The 24513-nt window shown below is 35.6% G+C and overlaps 1 protein-coding gene and 1 pseudogene across 3 annotated transcripts in view; both read left to right on the plus strand.

Annotated features, from left to right (window-relative positions):
• Nucleotides 1-1466: 1466 nt before the first annotated feature.
• On the plus strand, nt 1467-15574 carry LOC137646869 (GDP-L-fucose synthase-like; annotated as a pseudogene).
• Nucleotides 15575-17997: 2423 nt separating this feature from the next.
• Nucleotides 17998-24513, plus strand: part of Pex2 (peroxin 2) — a 34491-nt gene continuing 27975 nt past the window's right edge. Inside the window, exon 1 of one of the 3 annotated variants that reach the window (XM_068379943.1) lies at nt 17998-18087. The gene's annotated coding sequence lies outside the window, so the exon portion shown is untranslated. Of the gene's footprint in view, nt 18229-24513 lie in introns of all 3 variants that reach the window. The other 2 variants (XM_068379942.1, XM_068379941.1) reach the window with 2 other exon arrangements.

Below are 24513 nucleotides of genomic sequence, written 5' to 3' on the forward strand. Positions count from 1 at the left end.
ATATATATATATTTATATATATACATACATATATATATATATATATATATTTACCTTTGTGCTTACGTAATCAGAATCAATCATGACTTCCTAATATTTTTGTTTCATGATTATTTAGGTAAACAAGTTTTATTACTAGTATAAGTTTCTTATACTTATAGTATTTTTATATGGTATTATGAAGATGAATATTTCGCTAAATATATTTATATATCTAAGTAATGCTTTGTAACAGGGTTATCCTTGATTATCTAAGTATATTGTAGAAGTCATGTTCATCTTTTTATGCATTTTACACACACTCACACACACACATATATTCAAATAAGTCATATATTTCTGATACATTGATGTGTGAATTCTCTTAACGAACTTGGGATCAGAGCCCCAGGCGAAATCACGCAAAGACAACAGCTTCTGACCGGCCGAGAATCGAACCACGGTCCAGGAAACTTGTATGTACAGTGATATACCAATTGACCTCGAAGAATTATTATTATTATTATTATTATTATTATTATTGATGAAAAGCCATAGAAGTAAATTCAATATATAAATGTAAAATGGTAAATATTCATTTTTCATTATAAATAATAATATAACACTTTTTTTACTATAAACACTAATATAACATTTTTATATAATTTACTGCCGCTGAAAAAAGTTACAATAGAAATTAGAATACAAAGAGGATATAACAATTGTTCATCTTATAAATGATGACATAGGTGTGAGCCATATCGGCAGTATTGCCAACGCGATGATGCCACAGGTGCGAGCGATCGGCAGTGTTGCCAACGCGTAAACTGGATAATTGTGAATGTGTCAGGTGTTCTGGATAAACGACCACTATACCATAATCCTTATTATGGAGAGAGAGAGAGAGAGAGAGAGAGAGAGAGAGAGAGAGAGAGAGAGAGAGAGAGCAACTTAGTCAAATAATATATACTGTACAATTTTTAGCTTCGCGAGAAAAATTATCATCTTATCAAGATAGATATCTTTAGACTGGTCATCTTTTCAAGATAGATATCTTTAGACTGGTCATCTTATCAAGATAGATATCTTTAGACTGGTCATCTTATAAAGATAGATATCTTTAGACTGGTCATCTTATCAAGATAGATATCTTTAGACTGGTCATCTTATAAAGATAGATATAGGTGGGCATTGCCTTGTATACAATTATACGATTTGTAGAAAAGTGTTCATATCCTGAACATAGAAAGAGAGAGAGAGAGAGAGAGAGAGAGAGAGAGAGAGAGAGAAGGAGGGGTTTTTGTATCCGAATGATAAACCACAATAAACATATGTTCCTCATAAAATGTGTTTAAGCACCTGTTTTCCTGCGGGCATCTGTTTATCGCCTGTTTCATGGATTCCATATTCCCATATCTCTCCGAACGAGCTTATATTCAAGTAGGGTGCTCAGTCCAGTGTTGATTTCCCTCTGTAGAAGTGTCTACCTGTGATCCCAGAGCGGACGGTGAGGTGAGTCTTTACATTCAGATCTTCCCGGACAGTACCATCCTGTTCGTAATATTAGGTATGCAGTTAATTCTAATAGCCAGGCCTTCTCCATCGTGAGGCTCAATACTACACAGTATTCTAGAAGCTTTATTCCAGCTGTGAGCAAGTTGTGGAATGATCTTCCTAATCGGGTAGTTGAATCGGCAGAACTTCAAAAGTTCAAAGTTGCAGCAAATGTTTTTATGCTGAACAGGCTGACCTAAGTCTCTTTACATAGTTTATATATGACATATCTGTTTTGACGTTGTTACTGTTTATAGATTGATTTATTGTTAATTTGTTCTCATCATTTACTTATTTCCTTATTTCCTTTCCTCACTGAGCTATTTTTCCTTGTTGGAGTCCTTGGGCTTATAGAATCCTGGTTTACCAACTAGCGTTGTAGCTTAGCTAGTAATTATAATATCAGTTGGGTCTTTATGAAGCAGTACCCGGGTACAATAGTTGCGACTGTGTAAAAAAAAAAAAAAAAAAAATTATCAATTCCAAAGTTTTAAAAAGAGAAAGAAACTTAAGTTTTGGTGAGAAAAGTTTAATGACCTTTTATTATACTCTGAGAATTTCTCTGTTTTAAGGATTTTAACTTTTTAAGAACAGGTTTTATAGACAAATTAGATTTATATTTATCACAGATTTTTAAACATTATATATGATATATTTTATTCATTATATTTAGTACATTTTATCCATATATTTAATATATTTTTATCCATTATATTTAATAGATTTTTATCCATTATAATTAATATATTTTATTCATCATATTTGATAAATTTTTATCCATTATATTTAATATGGTTAATCCATTATATTTAATATATTTTTATCCATTTTATCTAATACATTTTTATCCATTATATTTAATATATTTTATCCATTATATTTGATATATTTTTATCCATTTTATTTTATATATTTTATCCATTATATTTGATATATTTTTATCCATTATATTTGATATAGTTTCATCCATTTTATCTAATAAATTTTTATCCATTATATTTGATATATTTTTATCCATTATATTTGATATAGTTTCATCCATTTTATCTAATACATTTTTATCCATTATATTTAATATATTTTTATCCATTATATTTAATAGATTTTTATCCATTATAATTAATATATTTTATTCATTATATTTGATAAATTTTTATCCATTATATTTAATATGTTTAATCCATTATATTTAATATATTTTTATCCATTTTATCTAATACATTTTTATCCATTATATTTAATATATTTTTATCCATTATATTTGATATAGTTTCATCCATTATATTTAATATATTTTTATCCATTTTATCTAATACATTTTTATCCATTATATTTAATATATTTTTATCCATTATATTTGATATAGTTTCATCCATTTTATCTAATAAATTTTTATCCATTATATTTAATATATATTTTATTTTACTCATTTATTTAACAATATAAAAAATAACTCTTCTCGATGTTAATCTGGCCAGCTGTGTAAGAGTCGAATTGATTGATTGGACTGGTTAATTGATTGATTGATTTGGAGTTTGACTCATTGGGCTGGTTAATTGATTGATTGATTTGGAGTTTGACTCATTGGGCTGGTTAATTGATTGATTGATTTGGAGTTTGACTCATTGGACTGGTTAATTGATTGATTGATTTGGAGTTTTCTGGCATCGCATTTCACTGGCTAATCTCCTTCTTCAATAATAATGGGACTTCCATATTGGGTTTTATGGAGATATAATGATTTTTCTTCGATAATAATGGGACTTCCATATTGGGTTTTATGGAGATATAATAATTTTTCTTCAATAATAATGGGACTTCCATATTGGGTTTTATGGAGATATAATGATTTTTCTTCGATAATAATGGGACTTCCATATTGGGTTTTATGGAGATATAATAATTTTTCTTCGATAATAATGGGACTTCCATATTGGGTTTTATGGAGATATAATGATTTTTCTTCGATAATAATGGGACTTCCATATTGGGTTTTATGGAGATATAATAATTTTTCTTCGATAATAATGGGACTTCCATATTGGGTTTTATGGAGATATAATGATTTTTCTTCGATAATAATGGGACTTCCATATTGGGTTTTATGGAGATATAATAATTTTTCTTCAATAATAATGGGACTTCCATATTGGGTTTTATGGAGATATAATAATTTTTCTTCAGTAATAATGGGACTTCCATATTGGGTTTTATGGAGATATAATAATTTTTCTTCAGTAATAATGGGACTTCCATATTGGGTTTTATGGAGATATAATAATTTTTCTTCAGTAATAATGGGACTTCCATATTGGGTTTTATGGAGATATAATAATTTTTCTTCAATAATGAAGTCAGAGTATTTACTGTGTATGTCAAAATGAACTATTATATAAAAGCAGTCTTCAGAACTTATGACTAAGACAGCATATTTCGTCGGAATATACGTTCTTTATTTTCATTGGTGCTCGCTGATAGGAACTAGAAGAGTTGGAAGACCCAGGCCTACATGGCTGAGGTATATGATGCGCGAAGTAGATGATGATGCATGGAGATGTATTGAATTAAAAGCTCAAGATAGAGACGACTGGCGAAATCTAATCGTCAATAGGAGTAGATGGGGATGATGATAATTATGGTTATTATTACTATTAACATTAATGATAAATGCATTGCTGAAACTACAGTATATTTAATCTAGGTGACTGACACCAATATGGAATAATGCTTTTCTGATGACCAGATTAACTTACAGTAGGTCCTATTTCATAGTTCCTATATTACTTATCTGCTTGATATTGTTAGTCATCTTTATAGATTTTTTTAATCTTTTGCAGTTTATTCTTTACTTTTCCATTTCTTTTCTGCACTGGACTGCTTTCCCTGTTAAAGCCCCTAGTTTAAAGGTTTAAAAGCCGCTCATCAATGGCAGAGGCAAGGGAAAGTGACATTGCCCTATCAAGCAGGACAATATCCTAGAGACTGACCATATATACATATGATCAGCGCCCAAGACTCCTCTCCACCCAAGCTAGGACCAAGGAGCGCCAGGCAATGGCTGCTGATGACTCAGCAGGTAGACCTATAAGCTTCCCCCAAACCCCTCATCCTTAGCTCACAAGGATGGTGAGGTTGCAGCGACCAAAGGAACTAACGAGTTTGAGCGGGACTCGAACCCCAGTCTGGCAATTACCAGGCAAGGACGCTACCACCAGGCCACCACAAACTTAATTGTATTTGTTTTACCTATTAAAGCCAAGGATGTAATTTGACTAGTAATAACAATAATAAGAATAACCACGGTATCTTTAAAGTACCATGATTAGCCTATCATTGTGGCCAATCCATACAAAATTTCGTAGCTAGCTTATGCTCTTTTCCATTTCGGACTTGCATTCATCTCTTATATTTCCAGAAAATGTTAGAAACCCTATCTTAACATGTTCACAAACATCCAGTTACATTTTTTTTCCGAATTATCTTTGCAGATCATTCCGAAGCAGCCATGACAGGTGATATGAAGATCTTGGTGACGGGAGGGACAGGGATGCTGGGTTACGCCCTGCAGAGAGTCGTCAAGGAAGAGAAGCGACCTGGAGAGGAGTGGATATTCATTACTCGAAAGACGGGGATTTGAGGTAAGCTGTGAGCTCTCTCTCTCTCTCTCTCTCTCTCTCTCTCTCTCTCTCTCTCTCTCTCTCTCTCTCTCTCGTAAAATGCGACGTTTTTCAACTAAGTTCTTAGGACTACAGAATCTCTCTCTCTCTCTCTCTCTCTCTCTCTCTCTCTCTCTCTCTCTCTCTCTCCTAAAATACGACGTTTTTCAACTAAGTTCTTAGGACTACAGATCTCTCTCTCTCTCTCTCTCTCTCTCTCTCTCTCTCTCTCTCTCTCTCTCTCTCTCTCTCTCTTCTAAAATACGACGTTTGTCAACTAACTTCCTAGAATTACAGATCTCTCTCTCTCTCTCTCTCTCTCTCTCTCTCTCTCTCTCTCTCTCTCTCTCTCTCTCTCTCGTAAAATACGACGTTTGTCAATTAACTTACTAGAACCACAGATCTCTCTCTCTCTCTCTCTCTCTCTCTCTCTCTCTCTCTCTCTCCTAAAATGCGACGTTTTTCAACTAAGTTCTTAGACTATAGATCTCTCTCTCTCTCTCTCTCTCTCTCTCTCTCTCTCTCTCTCTCTCTCTCTCTCTCTCTCTCTCTCCTAAAATGCGACGTTTTTCAACTAAGTTCTTAGGACTATAGATCTCTCTCTCTCTCTCTCTCTCTCTCTCTCTCTCTCTCTCTCTCTCTCTCTCTCTCTCTCTTGTAAAATACGTTTGTCATTTAACTTGCTAGAACCACAGATCTCTCTCTCTCTCTCTCTCCTCTCTCTCTCTCTCTCTCTCTCTCTCTCTCTCCCTAAAATACGACGTTTGTTAACTAACGTCCTAGAACCACAGATCTCTCTCTCTCTCTCTCTCTCTCTCTCTCTCTCCTTGGAAATGCATATACTAATATGTTAGTTTCTGTACTTACGAAGGCCTTCAGAATGATTTAAATGAAAAATATTGCGTCTCTTTTTATAGTTTATATCTAAAAGCTCTGTTTTATTGTTGTTACTGTTCTTAAAATATTTTATTTTAATGGTTTATTACTATTCATATAGTTTATTTATTTCCTTTTTTCACTTGGCTATTTTTCCCTGTTGGACCCCTTGGGCTTATATAATCCTTCTTTTCCAACTAGAGTTGTAGCTTAGCAAGTAACAATAATAATAATAATAATAATAATAATAATAATAATAATAATAATAAAAATAATAATAATAATAATCTTTCTAACACTAATTTTTTTATGATATTTTCTAGAGACATAAATCAAACACGTGCTGTCATTGAGAAGTACATGCCAACTCACGTTCTTCATTTGGCTTCTGCCGTCTCTGGGATGTTCAGGAATATAAAATACAACAGTGACGTCTTGGTAAGTCTCAAATTGAAGTTGAAATTGAAATTTGATTGACTGTCTTATTTAAATAGAGAGGTGTGATCAACTCTATTGAGGGTCTTAAATTTGAAAGGGATTTTTTTTTTCCACTTTTACGTGATTGAATATTCCCAAAATGTGTCTGGTTTCAGTTCCAGTAATGATTATGTAGTTTTATGATTGCTGAAACTTCTGTTTTGATGTTCTTACTGTCTTTAGAATGATTTGTTATTAATTTGTTCTCATCATTTATTTATTTCCTTTCCTCACTGGGATATTTTTTCTGTTGGAGCCCTTGGGCTTATAGCATCTTGCTTTTCCAACTAGGGTTTTAGCTTGGCTAGTAATAATAATAATGATAATAATAATAACAACAACAACAACAACAATAGTAATAATAATAACAATAATAATAATAATGATAATAACAACAACAACGACAACAACAACAACAATAGTAATAATAATAATAATAATAATAATAATAATAATAATAATAATAATAATAATAAGATAACAATCAAACTAACGCTCGGATTCTGTTTACCTTTCCAGTTGACCAACCAAAACATCAATACCAATGTGTACAAGGTATGTAAAGAAATCAATGTGAAGAAACTCATCTCCGTCCTTTCTACTTGCATCTACCCTGACAAGGTCACCTATCCAATCACTGAAGAAATGGTAAGTACATTTTCGAAACCAATTATTTAATGCAGTAACTAGTTTGGTTAATTCAGATGTTGCTTAAACCCTCGATTGCTGGAATATAGGTAGATTGGTATCCATGGTATTTCTTTCTTCATAGTTCTTTCCAACCGGTATCCTTATAGGTATCTTAAATAAAGTGTTCTTGCATAGGATTCATAGATGCCTTGCCTTTTTAGTGTTCTTGCATAGGATTCATAGATGCCTTGCCTTTGAAAGGCTTTCATTTCTGCTGAAGTTTTGACAGTTTGACTTCCAGTTTCGTCTGAATAGATACTCACCATAGAGAGGCATAACCAACTCTATTGAGGTTTTTAAACCGGTTGCCATGGTGCGCCCTCTCCAATGCCTTCTATCAAAGGCATCCTCTCCCACCAAACCTCGTCTCTCCATATCATCCTTCACCTTATCTTGCCATATAATTTTCTGCCTCCCTCACGATCGTCTCTCCTCAACAGGTTTCTCCCACTCTCCAATGCCTTCTATCGAAGGCATCCTCTCCCACCAAACCTTGTATCTCCATATCATCCTTCACCTTATCTTGCCATATAATGCTCTGCCTCCCTCATGATCGTCTCTCCTTAACAGGTTTCTCTCACTCTCCAATGCCTTCTATCAAAGGCATCCTCTCCCACCAAACCTCGTCTCTCCATATCATCCTTCACCTTATCTTTCCATATAATTCTCTGCCTCCCTCACGATCGTCTCTCCTTAACAGGTTTCTCCCACTCTCCAATGCCTTCTATCAAAGGCATCCTCTTCCACCAAACCTCGTCTCTCCATATCATCCTTCACCGTATCTTGCCATATAATTCTCTACCTCCCTCACAATCGTCTCTCCTAAACAGGTTTCTCCCACTCTCCAATGCCTTCTATCAAAGGCATCCTCTTCCACCAAACCTCTGTTCTCCATATCATCCTTCACCTTATCTATCCATATAATTCTCTGCTTCCCTCACGATCGTCTCTCCTAAACATGTTTCTCCCACTCTCCAGTGCCTTCTATCAAAGGCATCCTCTCCCACCAAACCTCGTCTCTCCATATCATCCTTCACCTCATCTCGCAATCTAATTCTCTACCTTCCTCTTAATCTTCCCCTAACAGGTTCCTCCCAAGCACTCCTCACTCCCTCTCCACCATCCATTCTCACCACGTGCCCACACCACTTAAGTGCTGACACACTCATCCTCTGTAATCTTTACTACACCTGCCATTCTTCTTATATCATCATTTTCCAATCTTTCAAGCAGTGATTCATAGCCCTGTGATCATGATAGTGTAAGCTTGTCTCTACATTATCTTACAATATTCTAAAGAAAGCCATTACTATGTTGTTACGGTTCTTAAAAGGTTTTATCTTGATTGTTTATTACTTCTCTTGTAGTTTATTTATTTCCTCGCTTCCTTTCCTCACTGGGCTATTTTTCCCTGTTGGATCATAGTATCTTGCTTTTCCAGCTAGGGTTATAGGTTAGCTTGTAATGATAATAATAATAATAATAATGTGCTCTTTATTTCCTTATTTCCTTTCCTCACTGGGCTATTTTTCCCTGTTGGAGCACTTGGGCTTATAGCATCTTGCTTTACTAACTAGGGTTATAGCTTAGCTTGTAATATATATATATATATATATATATATATATATATATATACAGTATATTTATATATATATATATATATGTATATATATACAGTATATTTATATATATATATATATATATATATATATTTATATATATATATATATATATATATATATATATATATATATATACACACATATACTGCATATATATATATATATATATATATATATATATATATATATATATATATATATATAAATATACTGTATATATATATATATATATATATATATATATATATATATATATATATATATATATATATTGTTACATTTTTTTTAATCCACCAGCTTCACGACGGTGCTCCCCACATGACAAGCTACGGCTACTCGTTCTCAAAGCGGATGCTCGACGTCATGAACCGGTGTTACCGTTTGCAATACGGGTGTAATTACACATCTGTTATCCCTTGCAACCTCTACGGGCCTAATGATAACTTCTCCTTGGAGGATGCACACGTCATACCGGGACTGATTCATAAGGTAGCGTGTTTTTTTTTTTTTTTTTTTTTTTTTTTTTTTTTTTTTTAAGTAAGCGTTTTTTTTTTCTTTTTTTTAAGTAAGCGGTTTTTTTTTTAAGTAAGCGTTTTTTATTTTTTAAGTAAGCGTTTTTTTTTTTTTTTTAAGTAAGCGTTTTTTTTTTTTAAGTAAGCGTTTTTTTTTTTTTAAGTAAGCTTTTTTTTTTTAAGTAAGCTTTTTTTTTTAAGTAAGCGTTTTTTTTTAATTTATTTATTTATTTATTTATTTTTTTTAAGTTGGGTCATTACAGTTATGACCTATTTAGATTTAATTACCCCATAGTTTTAAATCAGGTTTTGTTGTTTGTTTTATAAGTTACTAAGTAGTTGACATGGGTGTTATCAGTTAAAGTTATCATTTTTTTGTGTTATCACAAGGCATTATGGTAGATGACATGGTGTTATCAGGTAAAGTTATCATTTTTGTGTCATTTCAAGTCACTATGGTAGTTGACATGGGTGTTATCAGCTAAAGTTATCATTTTATTTTGTGTTATCACAAGGCATTATGGTAGATGACATGGTGTTATCAGTTAAAGTTATCATTTTTCTTTTTGTGTTATTTCAAGTCACTATGGTAGTTGGCATGGGTGTTATCAGCTAAAGTTATAATTTTTTTTGTGTTATCACAAGTCATTATGGTAGATGACATGGGTGTTATCAGTTAAAGTTATCATTTTTCTTTTTGTGTTGTTTCAAGTCACTATGTAGTTGAAATGGGTGTTATCAGCTAAAGTTATCATGTTTTTTTTATATCACAAATCAGTATGGTAGTTCACATTGGTGTTATCAGTTAAAGTTATCATTTTTCTTTTTGTGTTGTTTCAAGTCACTATGTAGTTGACATGGGTGTTATCTGCTAAAGTTATCATGTTTTTTTTATATCACAAATCAGTATGGTAGTTCACATTGGTGTTATCAGTTAAAGTTATCATTTTTCTTTTTGTGTTGTTTCAAGTCACTATGTAGTTGACATGGGTGTTATCTGCTAAAGTTATCGTATTTTTTGTTATCTCTAGTCACTATGGTAGATGACATGGTGTTATCAGATAAAGCTATCATTTTTCTTTTTTATATTACAAATCACTATGTAGTTGATATGGGTGTTATCAGCTAAAGTTATAATTTTTCTTTTTGTGTTATCACAAGTCATTATGGTAGATGATATGGTGTTATCAGTTAAAGTTATCATTTTTCTTTTTGTGTTATTTTAAGTCACTGTAGTTGGCATGGGTGTTATCAGCTAAAGTTATCATTTTTTTTTGTTATCACAAGTCACTATGGTAGTTGACATTGGTGTTATCAGTTAAAGTTATAATTTATTTATTTTTGTTGTTTGCGTTATTACAAGTCACTACGGTAGTTGAAATGTATGTTATCAGTTAGTTATTATTTATTTCTTTTTTTTGTGTTATTACAAGTCCCTACTGGTTGAATTGTATGTTATCAGTTAAAGCTATCATTTATTCATTTTTGTTGTTTGTGTTATTACAAGTCACTACGGTAGTTGAAATGTATGTTATCAATTAGTTATTATTTATTTCTGTTTTTTTGTTTGTGTTATTACAAGTCCCTGTTGGTTGAAATGTATGATATCAGTGAAAGTTATCCTTTATTTAGTAGTATCAGTTTGCTTTATATTTGCTTTTGAATGATCTTTTCAGTAATTCTTGAGTACATTTTCAAATTGTTGAAATTCATAACAAATTGTATAAAGGAATAAACGTGTTTATTAAAGATGAACATAAAACCTAGACTTCGTGAAAGTTATTTTTATAAAAAGAACTTTCATATCTAGCATCATTCCTGTGAAAAAGACTCCATTCTTTTAATCGAATTTCAAATTCACATAACATAGAAAATATTAATAAAAGCTAAAATATCTGATCATAAACTATTCAAAAGATCTTTATTTTATCAAACCAGCTCCTTAAGCAAAATTTAGAATTCTTTGAGATTATAAATAACTTTCATTCTTAGTGCAAGGAATCATTCTCATTCCCATGATGGGAATGTACTAGGAAGCGTATATCAATTCCAAAATCTGGAATATTTGACTTGAAAATGCACATCAATTATATCAAATGTATATTCTTCTTCACTCAAGGGGTTAACTACTGCACTGTAATTGTTCAGTGGCCACTTTCCTCTTGGTAAGGGTAGAAGAGACTCTTTAGCTATGGTAAGCAGCTCTTCTAGGAGAAGGACACTCCAAAATCAAACCATTGTTCTCTAGTCTTGGGTAGTGCCATAACCTCTGTACCATGGTCTTCCACTGCCTTGGGTTAGAGTTCTCTTGCTTGAGGGTACACTCAGGCACACTATTCTATCTTATTTCTCCTCCTCTTGTTTTGTTAATTTTTTTTCACAGTTTATATAGGAAATAATGATTTTAATATTGTTACTGTTCTTGAAATATTTAATTTTTCCTTCTTTCCTTTCCTCACTGGGCTATTTTCCCTGTTGGAGCCCCTGGGCTTATAGCATCCTGCTTTTCCAACTAGGGTTGTAGCTTAGCAAGTAATAATAATAATAATAATAATAATAATAATAATAGTTGATAATCTTCTAGATAATTGTATCTAATATGATGCGACCGCACCTTGAGCATACTGTTCAAGTTAAGGCACCATATTTTAAAGAGGACATTGATGAACTCGAAAAATTCCAAATGAGAATGACAAAATTAGATAAGGTAAAAATGTCTGGTTTTAGTTCTAGTTTCATCAGAATATATGCTCATCAGAACGTCAGCCTGCTCAACACCCCCCCCCCCCCCCCTGTCGAGAACAACCACAGCAGTAGTCTTCCTGTAAACAGTTTAAACTCACGGTCCCGGTCTAGGATCGATCTGCCGCCGTGCGAATGCTAGGCAAACACATTTCTGCTGTACTAGCCAGAAAAAAATACTTAAATGTACAAAGATACTGATTTTTTATGGGATTTTCAAGGAAAACTTTACTCTCTTTCAGAATACAGTAAATGGCACAAATGTCCTTGTTCTGAAAGAATTATAAAAATCATTCAATGAAAAAGCTCAATGATTTTATTATTTCAACGGCTTTATATTTTGGTTGTATTCTTTTGATAAAAACTAATGTATGCTTATGATTCTCATTGCTAATAAGGCACTTTACTTTCAGGTGCGCGATTGTAAAAAGAACAATACACCCTTAGTAGTGTGGGGAACAGGAAAACCACTTCGACAGTTCATATATTCTTTCGATCTGGCGAAGCTTATGGTTTGGGCAATTAGAGAATACAACGAAGAAGATAACATCTTCTTATCAGGTATCGTAATCTTTTCTTCGTAATTTCTCAGTCAATATAGTTGGCGCGGAGATTCCGAGCAAAATAAGCTCCACCCTGTGGTGACGTCATAGCCATAGCTTGAAATTTGTAAGGTGTATTGCAACTGCTGCTAACATGGGAGAAAACGTGATTGGCTATGACGTCATCAGTGGGTGGGGCTTATTTCGCCCGGAATCTTTATGGCGACTATAGCCATGATTTACGAGTGTTTGAGTAAAAGTTAAATTGGTTTTTTCCAAATCCCTTAAATAGTAAGGCCTAGTTACTCTGAACAAAATTATTTTTTTGCAATTGCTTGAAATTTTTCTATGTAATTTATAGAAGACTAAATTTAAAATATATAAGTAGCTTTCAATAAATATTTTGTAAGGTGATTACTGGAAAAAACACGTTTTAAAAAAAAAAAAACATTGAGGACATATATGAAAGGCATCTATTAAAGACAGGCATTGCCTGTGATTGGGTGTAAGTGGACTAGACCCTATTGATTTGTTTAAATAATTTCCCTGATTTTATGACATATTGAAGTTCCACGAGAAAAGGAGATATGGGATCAATTTTCTATATAATTGATGGACTTCAGTACGATAATTTTGGTTATTGCAATATTACATGATCGCCATAATACTACTGGTTGTTTGATCGGTGTTACGCAAAATTGGGTCTGGCCAGAACTTGAGTGGGCAACTGCCAAAGAAGACCAGACGCCATCAGAATTTAATTCCCTTGATCATCCTTCTAAAAAAATAGGGATAAATATGAAGTTTTCAGAGAGAGAGAGAGAGAGAGAGAGAGAGAGAGAGAGAGAGAGAGAGAGAGAGAGAGCTTCAGGTTTCATATGCAAGCCATTATTGGAAAAAAGATAATTTGGAGTAAAAGTTGTTCCGTGATAATTTTTTTTTATTTAAATAGACTTATATATATATATATATATATATATATATATATATATATATATATATATATATATATATATATATATATATATATATATATATAATATATATATATATATATATATATATATATATATATATATATATTATATATATATATATAGAGAGAGAGAGAGAGAGAGAGAGAGAGAGAGAGAGAGAGAGAGAGAAAATATCTTGATATATGTACAGTACATACTGCTTCAAAAGGTCCACCTAAAAGAATCCAGCATGTGTACAAATCAATCATGCTACTATATTTGCTATAAGCTACCTACGACTAACTCAGACTTCATGTGTACCTGCATATTATTGCCCTTTGCTTTGGTGGCTTAAACTATGGTTGCCTTGATCTTAAACAATCACATACGCCCAGTTTCCTTCTCAATGAAGTTTTCTGCCTTTTATATTGCAGTTGATGAAGAGGATGAAATTTCCATCAAGGAAATCGTCGATATAGTAGTTGAGGAATCCGGTTTCAAAGGCGAAGTTATACATGACACTTCCAAGACTGACGGTCAGTACAAGAAGACAGTCAGCACGCAGAAGATGAGGAAATTCCTGCCAGACTTCAAGTTTACTCCCATAAGAGAAGGAATTAGACAGACAATACAATGGTTTGAGGAGAACTACGACACTGCAAGGACTTAAACGCCTGTTCGAACCATTGCCAGGATTCAAAGGGTTTTATTGTAATTGTGGCTTCTCAACATTGCTCTCAAAAAACTGATCCACATTTGAACACTTCAGTTTTGATTTTGGTTGTTTTTGCTTATCCACGAAAGCGTGACATAGGCCTAGTCACTTTTATCCAATGGTTTTCTTTCATTCAAGGGATTATTTGGATATTTTGAATTTGTTATTAATCATTCGTAATCTAGAAAATTGAGCTGTCTAATTGTCATTCTGAAGTTTTCTGTTATGGTAAAGATTTTAAGACAAGATTAAATATATTCATTTAAAAAAGTCCTCCTCACTTACAAAGTATTATTCCAGTATTATGTTTTGGTAGGATTTTGAATATGAAGGAAATATGACATTGGGTCAAATTAATATAATCTCAGTTTTCCAACGCGATTTTATTTTATGAACAAAAGAGTAAGCTGCTCTTGGGAACAATAGGGAATTATTAATCGAAAAGAATTATTTAGATTGAGTAAGTATATTTGTGGGCTTTCTATTTTCGTTGAGGGATTTTTCTCTGTCCACCACATATTGAAGAATATGTGTATAGTGGAAAGTACATCTCTATCTATCTATCTATTTATCTATATCTATTTAGTATCTATTAAAAATTCTTTGATAGTGTGCACCGTCCAATTTTGTGGAGTTCTGCGTTATTATGGAGTTCCTCTTAAAAATGTAAATTTGATTAAGTCTTCATGACCGTAGCAAATGCAAAGTTAATGTTAATGGAGTCCTATCAAAGGAATTTCCAGTGAACAGTGGAGTACTCCAAGCGAATGTGTTGTCACCTATGTTGTTTATCCTCCTCATAATAATTGCTCAGACGTCATCTCTTATGTTTAAAACGCCTCCAGAAGACAAATTACTGCAATATCTTTGCTCAAACAGCATCTATAACGTTTAAAACGCTTCTAGAAGTGGATTTTGTAATGCATAGAACAATTTGGGATGGTGGACAAAGTTTGGACTGGATTGGTAACAGGAAATTAGCGGACGTAGAGTACGTTGATGATGCTGATGTTATTAGCAAAACGCCACAGGACTTGCAAACCTTGCTTACCAGAATGCATGAAATATCACATAAGGTTGAGCTCAAAATCAATAGAAAAAAGACAGAGATGATGAGAACTGATTATGGAATGGAAGATGAAATATCATTTGAAGGAGAAAGGATTAACGAGGTGAAATCATTTAGATATCCAGGCACTATGATCTCTAATACAGTATCTTTAGAATTGGTGTTAAATGAAAGATTGGAAAAAGCAAATCAGACAATGGCTAGGTTAAGTAAAATATGGAAATCAAATCGCCTGAAATTAAATATAAAAATCAGACTATATATCAGTTTAGTGAGATCAAAGTTACTGTATGGACATGAGTCGTGGTATAACAATGAAACAATATCCAACAGATTTTGTAGATTTGAGAACAAAGCCATCAGAATAATATTGGGAGTTAAAAGGCCTAACATGATTAGAAATAAAACTATAAGAGATTTTACTCAAGGGCTATATGTGGATGAGATCAAGCCCTCAGAATAATATTGGGAGTTAAAAGGCCTAACATGATTAGAAATAAAACTATAAGAGATTTTACTCAGGGGCTATATGTGGATGAGATCATGGTGAAGGGTAGATGGAGATGGTTTGGGCATGCTCTTCGCATTCCCCAAGAGAGATTAGTTCACCGAACTTTCAACTGGGCTCCACAAGGCACTAGAAGAGGTGGAAGACTAAGGTCTATGAAGCGTGATGTAGGACATGGTGAATGGAGAATTATTGAGTTAAAAGATCAAGATAGAGATGACTGGTGAAATCTAACTGAGACTTTGCGTCGATAGGGGTAGGAGGAGATGATATATCCACACACACACACACATATATATATATATATATATATATATATATATATATATATATATATATATATATATATATATAAAGTAATGTGTAAATATATGAAATTGTGTTAAAGAAATTTAGCTAAATGAGATACATTAAACAACGACAAAGAAGACTAAGCTTATGGAGTGCTGAAAATCTAGACATTAAATAAACGTCTTACAGTTATTTTGAACGATCACAGTTTGATAAACTACGTAAAATGAAAAATATAAATTCAAGAGATCTGTTCAAAATACTCAAAAGTAAAATTAATTCCTCTTAAGAATGTGGATGAATCTAGTTAAATGGAGCTATAGATATATTAAAGATTGTATCTTTTAATACACAATCACCCGTAATAATTATCAAGTTCCAAGAAATACTAAAACAATTAAAACTAAGTTATCTTGAATGACGAGATATAGATATTTATAAAAAAATATCCTAAAACTGGAATTAAGAATAAACTTGTTTTGTGAAGCAGGTGAAAACCATAAGGCAAATTGCCTCAAATAATACTGGAATTTATGATGCCCATTGTTGCGTATTATCCAGCAGTTATTCTAAAAGAAAAGAAGAAATTGAAGATATGTTGCAATCTTAGAGGAGGACCTAGAAGATTTAAAGAAAAGTTATTTTTATTTAGTGAAAGAAATGTGGAAATGAAGAAAACACATACCTTGTTCGGTTCGGTATGCTTACCCCACTTTCTTGTAGAACACAGGCTGGTTTTGAGAAAAATACACGCACAGACACACACACACACACACACACATATATATATATATATATATATATATATATATATATATATATATATATATATATATATATATATATATATATAACGGATTATGACGTAAGAAGAATCGGTTTTTGGGTGAGATAACCATGTGTATATATATATATATATATATATATATATATATATATGTATATATATATATATATATATATATATATATATATTATATATATATATATTATTATGCTAAGCTACAACCCTAGCTGGAAAAGCAAAATGCTATAAGCCCAGGGGCCCCAACAGGGAAAATAGCCCAGTAAGGAAAGGAAAGAAGGAAAAATAAAATATTTTAAGAAGAGCAACATTAAAATAAATATTTCCTATATAAACTATGAAAACTTTAACAAAACAAGAGGAAGAGAAATTAAATAGAATAGTGTGCCTGATTGTACCCTCAAGCAAGAGAACTCTAACCCAAGACAGTGGAAGACCATGGTACAGAGGCTATGGCACTACCCAAGACTAGAGAACAATGGTTTGATTTTGGAGTGTCCTTCTCCTAGAAGAGCTGCTTACCATAGCTAAAGAGTCTCTTCTACCCTTACTAAGAGGAAAGTAGCCACAGAACAAATACAGTGCAGTAGTTAACCCCTTGAGCGAAGAAGAATTGTTTAGTAACCTCAGTGTTGTCAGGTGTGTGAGGACAGAGGAGAATCTGTTAAGAATAGGCCAGACTATTCGGCGTATGTGTAGGCAAAGAGAAAGAACCGTAACCAAAGAGAAGGATCCAACGTAGTACTGTCTGGCCAGTCAAAGGACCCCATAACTCTCTGGCGGTAGTATTTCAACGGGCGGCTGGTGCCTTGGCCAACCTACTACCTCATATATATATACATATTATATATATATATATATATATATATATATATATATATATATATATATATATATATATATATATATATATATATATATATATATATATAGCTTAAATCTTAGAACAATCTCGAGGTTACCAGGGGGGCCGTTGCAGAGACTAAGCCTCAACCCTGAAGTTCCTGAAGACCTGAACTTTATCTAAACAACTATCAGCTGTTTGGCCAGAATCTTATAGTAGAAGGGTGTAATTCAATTCGTAATTTCTTGTGTATGTTTAATAGTTATTAATGTCATTTAAATAACGCAACACTAATATAGGCTACAATAAACGCACGTCCAGGCGCTGTATAACATTTGATGGTCATAAATATCGTATAGAGTTAGGTGAAGATACTGCTGTGAACAGTGAGTAAGATTTCCAGTTAAATGATAGTATACTATAGTAAAATATCCCTAAATGAAGTATGTAGCATTTCTATCGTATTTCTAGACTATTTTAATGAAAATATTTGACGGAAGTCCTTATCAAAGAGTCATTTTATAATTCAATTTTTGGGTCTGTTAACCTACCCCCCCTAGACCTCGATGGGTAAAATTATAGTTATGTATTTGCCCCAAAAATAAACGTCATTTTCAAATAAAACTGGAATTTTCCCAACGTATTTCTAGACTATTTTAATGAAAATATCTAGCGAAAGTCCTTATCGAAGAGCCATTTTAAAATTCAACTATTGGGTCTGTTAACCTCCCCCCATAGACCTCGATGGGTAAAATTATAGTTATGTATTTGCCCCAAAAATAAACGTAATTTTCAAATAAAACTGGAATGTTCCCCTAGAAAAAACATTATCTTTCATTAGAAAATGTTATTCTGACCTGAACTACAGTAAAAACCCCTTAATATCCTTAGGTTCCTTCAAGACGTGTCGTAACCAATGTTTATTTCCAGCCTAACACTTAAGTGATGTCGTTTTGTGGTTTTTGGTCTAAAATACATCAAATGGTGATGTCTGCCATCTCTGCCAATGTCTTGATTATTTGTTCCTGCCAACTACAGGGTGTGGGTTTGAAAAGATCTAGAATATATAGTTATGTCGGTAAATATATGATACTTTAATTTCTAGCCAAATACATGAACCATATATTTTTCCTACTCGTTATCTTGTGTTCTATGCCTTTCTGACCTTGATTATTGGGGCAAACCACCCCTTCACGTTTTTTTGGACCCCCTTTTATAAAGACAATTATTGGGGACACCAGTGGGAAACCGGGGTATTTGAGTGGGGAAATGTCATAAAAAGAGTGATTTACAGCAATAGTAATGGTCAGAAATGCAAAATAAGCATAAGATAACCAGTTGGAAAAATATAGGTTCACGTAGATGGCTGAAAATAGGCCAAACATGATTAATGAACACGTTTGAGATTTGTAAAAGGGTACAGAACCTAACAAACCTACCTAACCTAACCTAGTAGTTCCCAGGTCATAACCCCTAGCCAGGGGCGGACCCCCTTCTCAGGTCACAATCGCTAGCCGCAACCCCTCCCTTCCCAGGTCAGAAACAAAGTAAATCACATAAATCCTTACCTTATGATAAAGTAAATCACAAAGAAATCCTTTCATTATGAAAAAGTAAATCACATATACTTCCTTACCTTATGATTGACACTGTCGCCTTTTTTTTCTTGGCAATCTTTACAGAAGCTTTGCAGTAGAAAATGTGCTGGCCTTCCCCGAAAATTAAGTCAGAATCGGACCTTTGAGGCATTATTTCGCTGTTATCTTTTTTTAATTTCACATGAGTAACAATAGCTTTACACTGAACGGAGAGCATTTCCTTCATAATCAATTGCCCACATAAACGAAATTATACTATACAGGTATTTCGAAATAGATTGATGTGTTTCCCTTAATTCCACTCTTCGAGACATCTTTACGAGATGGTGGCTAATTTAGAACTGAAGGCGAAGGTGGGAAAAAATGGCTGTTGTAGAACAACATCTGGGAACTTATGAAGAAGTACTTGTAAGCTGTTAATTGGTTTAAAAAACCACCTGACAAATACATAATTGTAAATGCACAGAAAGCTCCGCAATCCATGGGAAAAAACGCATGCGCAATAAGTCCCCTTCAGTCTCGCAGATGTAAAAATTGGACTTGGAGTAAAAAACATACTTCACATTTAAATCGACCGATACGTAAGTTATTATGCCCCAGCCCCCATTAAACATATACAGTGGAGAAAAACAACAAGCGAGCCAGCACTCATCCTTTTCTTATAGCGAATTTCATTTTCACTAGCAATTAAACTATCATATATTAACCGTTATGACATTTCCAAAGTCTACCTAATATTGTACTCTACAATAATAAAACGAGCTAGTTATAAAAAAAAATCAGAACAACTAATCACCTAACCTAACCTAGTAGTTCCCAGGTCACAGACCTAGTGCCAAATCCCCCTTTCCAGGTCACAGACCTACTTGTCCCCTGGACTCTGCTCCCAAGGTCACAAACTTGACCAGGGCACAGACCTAGCTGGGGGCAAAGGCCTCTGATTCCCAACCAAAGTCACAAAGTGTTACAAATGCAGGAACAGGGCCGTTTATGTGTGGTTTGTAAAATGTAAACTAAAGATTGAAATAATATTTCACGGGAATAGGATGCCAATATTGTGGAATTTTTTGTGGGTTTATTATGCGTCCCAGAGAATACTGTACAGTATAGAGAAGAAAGGGTAGTTTTACTATTATTTATTGATTCCCCAGTAAATTTTCTCCACCAAAAACCCCGGTTCCCACTGGTTGGCCCCATTACCGTAGGATGTATTAGGGTATATCTTTTTCTGTTTTTCTATAATAATACCCATGCAACCTTATTAACTATTTGAATACATGTTTGTTCTTAAAAAAATTCAAACAGTCTTTCTTTAATAGGAGTATGTTTTCAGCAAAGCTGTGTACAGCTTTTAAAACATTAACAAGGTAGTGGGGCAATAGGGCACTGAGCCCTCACTTTTTTCAGTTATCAAGTATAGTAATGCAGACTTACTTCTGGCACCCTCATCTGGCTGTTTTAATTTTTTCTTTGTTTCGTCACTAATACAAACCCTTTCGCTCTAAATAAGAGAATATACAGTACTTTTGGCGAAGCTAGAAGACTAGCCATAAGAATTTTAGCGAGGTGTAAGTAACCCACTGCTAGTTACTTGATGTGACAGGGGGTAGTACCGGCTACAGTGCTCACACACACACACTTGTATTCTCTCGTCACTTTTGCTTTTGGCTCAGTAGAGAGCGGACGTTGTCTCTCTCTCTCCCACCTTACCTTACTGACTGTCCATTTGATAATAGATTTGCTTTCTTTTCTTTTTCTTTGCAAGTGTGAGTGTGTTAGTGGCCGACATGTGGACTTGTCTAGGACCTGAAGGGCGTGTTTGCGGTACCATCATGTCTCCCGTCGACACAAACCCTCACTCCCTTTGCCTGGCCTGTATAGGATGATCTTGTACTCAGGAGCATTAGAAGATTCTTGCCCTGTTTTCCGGGAGTGGTCAACCTCCCAGTGGGAGAGGTTTGGTAGAAGGCAAAAGAAAAAGTCAAAGAGGGATTTGCCATCATTTGGGTTCTCTTCGAAGGTGAAGAAAACCGACTTCCTTCTTCGCCTCTCGACCTCTTCTCAAAACTTCTTGATTTGCCTCCTTGGGCAGATGATCAAGCAGAACTGGTGACCTCGTAACACCTAGACAACCCCAATGGGAAGACTCTGCCGCTTCTCCTAGTGAATTGGCCTCAGGAGATTCGGTTTCAGTTGACGATGTTCTTCAGCTGTGGCCTTCCTTGGGGATCGCCAGTCCACCGTCCAAGGAGGGTCTTCTCGAGATTTTGCAGTTGGGGTGCCAGACGAAGCGCACACCGGCTTCTTCAGAGGTGGATCTTGGTCCGCCACCTAGGGACTCCGAAGGTCTTGCACCGGCGGAGTCCCTAGCGCCTGTTCCTGCTGCAGTATGTACAGCGTCTCCATCTTCAAAGGACCAGCCAGTGGTCCCCCCACCTCAGTGTGCTGACCATGGCACACTCCTTCATTCTGAGTTTGCTCAGCCTGCGGAAGGAGTGCAAAGTTTGAAGCATGTTCCTGCACCTCTTTGGGGACACCTTTCCTGTTGGTGGGTTTGGTCTTCTCCCGATTGGTCTCTGCCACGCGGGGCGATGAGAAGGACGTTGGTCTCGTCCATGCCTTTCTATAGCCTTCAGAGCAGGGTTCTTCAGAGAGAGATGATGAAGTAGCCTGCCGACTTGGAGCAGCAGTGTTACCTCGCTGACTTATAGCAGCAGCGTTACCTCGCCAATGAAATTCCTCGTTTTCAGCGATCGTCAACCTTCACTCGTCCGACCAGCTTGTTGCGGCCAGTCTCGTCGTTCCCAGCCTTGACTCACCCAGTTCCTCCTGCGGACTTACCCAGGAGAGTGTCATGTGACCACCCCACGTGCCATCCTGAGATTCCTGCCGATGACGGCCAGCGCATACCTATACCAGCTCGCGAGACTGACAGCAGAGATCAATGACTAGCAAAAACTTCGTCGAAACAGCGCAGCCTTCCCTCTCATGACCGAGAACCTGTGTGCTACCACTCCTCAGCTCGCCATCATTCTCCATGACGCCGTCACTCTCCAGTGCACCGTCACTCTCCAGCACAACACAGTTCTCCTGTTTGCAACACCACCAGTCAGCTCGAGACCGTGCTTCAACGCGCCACCACGCAGCAGTGCGGGATGATATGTTTGCTCAGGACTACACTTCAGCTTGCCATAACTCCCATGCGCATGACCACACTTCAGCGTGCGGCAGCGAAACGGCACACAACAAAATAGCAGCACACCTATTCGCGACCATGCACCTTCATGTGACAGTGCAGCGTCTCGTGACCAGGCAACGGCTCCAGCCCTTCCTACAGTGCAGTACACAACGACAGTCCACCTTTTACTCGCCAGGAGAAGCATAAACATTCGCCCAGAGCATCAGTTCCAGCAGCTCGCTTGCAGTCTCCCTCCCGTTCCCCCAAGCTGGAACAAAACAGCATGCCAGTTCTTATACCTATGCCCCACAAGGGGTACCAACGGTCCCTCCTTTCAACAAGGACATGGCCTGGTTCCAGGACTTGGTCAGGGCAGTCCAACAGGCAGTCGTAGGATCTAAACTGATTCCGGGAGTTCCGTTACCAGCAGTCTCTACCAGCACCCCCCTGATCCTGTTCACTTCTCCACCTTCTTACCCAAGGTGCAGAGCTTCGGGTACCAGCACCTCCATAGGATTGACGAGTGCCTATGGGGTTATCTCCTATATGCGCAAAGCTACGTAATCCTCCTACAGGTCTAAAGTTGCAGCAGGATTACTCAAAGCTGGAGCTAAAACCAGTGATACCTCTTTAGGACAGAAGACTGGTCAAATGAGAAGTCTATGTTTACGTTCCTTTTTTCTGGTAAGAGGACCATCGAGTTTTTTAGCCCACCAGATTGTGAACTTGTTGACCAACCTCGTCCTGAAACAAAGGGACACAGTCATCTAGAGATTTTACAGCCAACTTTCGAAGACAGGTCACGAGGTGGAGAACCTCTTCAACACCGAGAACATCGACAGAGCTTCAGAATGCTGGAGGAAATCTAATCAAGACTCACTCCTTAGGGGGCAATGATGTCAAGGCTGTATGTAGCCCCTCTTCTAGCACAGAAACCTTCACCAGTGAGAACACAGGGGAGCAGTAAGAGTACTGCAGTTCCCAAATTGTTGTCTGAGAAGCCCTTTCTCGCCAAAGAATGTCCTGGAAATAATGGGCAGCCTTCCTAGCCCTATAATAATTCTCTCAGTGCCTGACAACTTACTCCATGGTGTTGATGAGTAATAGCACCACGGTGGTGGCATATATAAACAAGCAAGGCTGTACTTTTCTTGGCACCTTTGCCATCTACCAGTAGAGTTACTAAAATAGGCGGTAAACAACTCGGTGTCCCTATTGGCCCGCTTTATTCCAAGCAAGAGGAATGTGCTGGGCTACTTAGATAGTGGACTCTGACTGGTCTTTGAATCATCTAGTAACCAACAGAGTGTGAGGATCTCCAACACCGGACCTGTTCGTGACATCTCTGAACAGCAAGCTCCTGCTTTACTGCTCCCTGGTGCTAGACTCTCAGATTCTCTGGCAGGATGCATTCCAACAGCATGGGAATAAAATCAACGTCTATGCGTTTCCTCCATTCTGCCTGATTAGAAGGGTTCTCAAGATGCAGTACAAAGATCCACCAACTTTGCTATGACCCTCGTTGTTCCACTATGACACTATGCGGAATGGTTTCTGGACCTCCTTCACCTGTTAACAGAAGTCCCGAGAGAACCCCCTCCACATCATAATCTACTCAAGCAACCACACAAAGAGATTTACCACAAAGTCGAAGAGTCTTTACGTCTTCACAGCTGGAGGTTATCCAGCATTTCCTCACAGATAGAGGGTTTTTGCAATGCATTGCGAGAAGGATGTCTTAATACCTCCGAGAATCTTCTACTGCAGTACAGACTAATTGAGTTTTGTCACGATCTGGGGATCATGATAAATCAAGTGAAGTCTTATACTACCATTTAAGAAGCTGGTATACCTCAGTCTTTCCATCCGAAACCATAATAGAGAGACTAAGAAATGTAA

The sequence above is a fragment of the Palaemon carinicauda genome, chromosome 9 (assembly GCF_036898095.1).
Source record: "Palaemon carinicauda isolate YSFRI2023 chromosome 9, ASM3689809v2, whole genome shotgun sequence".
Lineage (NCBI taxonomy): Eukaryota > Metazoa > Arthropoda > Malacostraca > Decapoda > Palaemonidae > Palaemon > Palaemon carinicauda.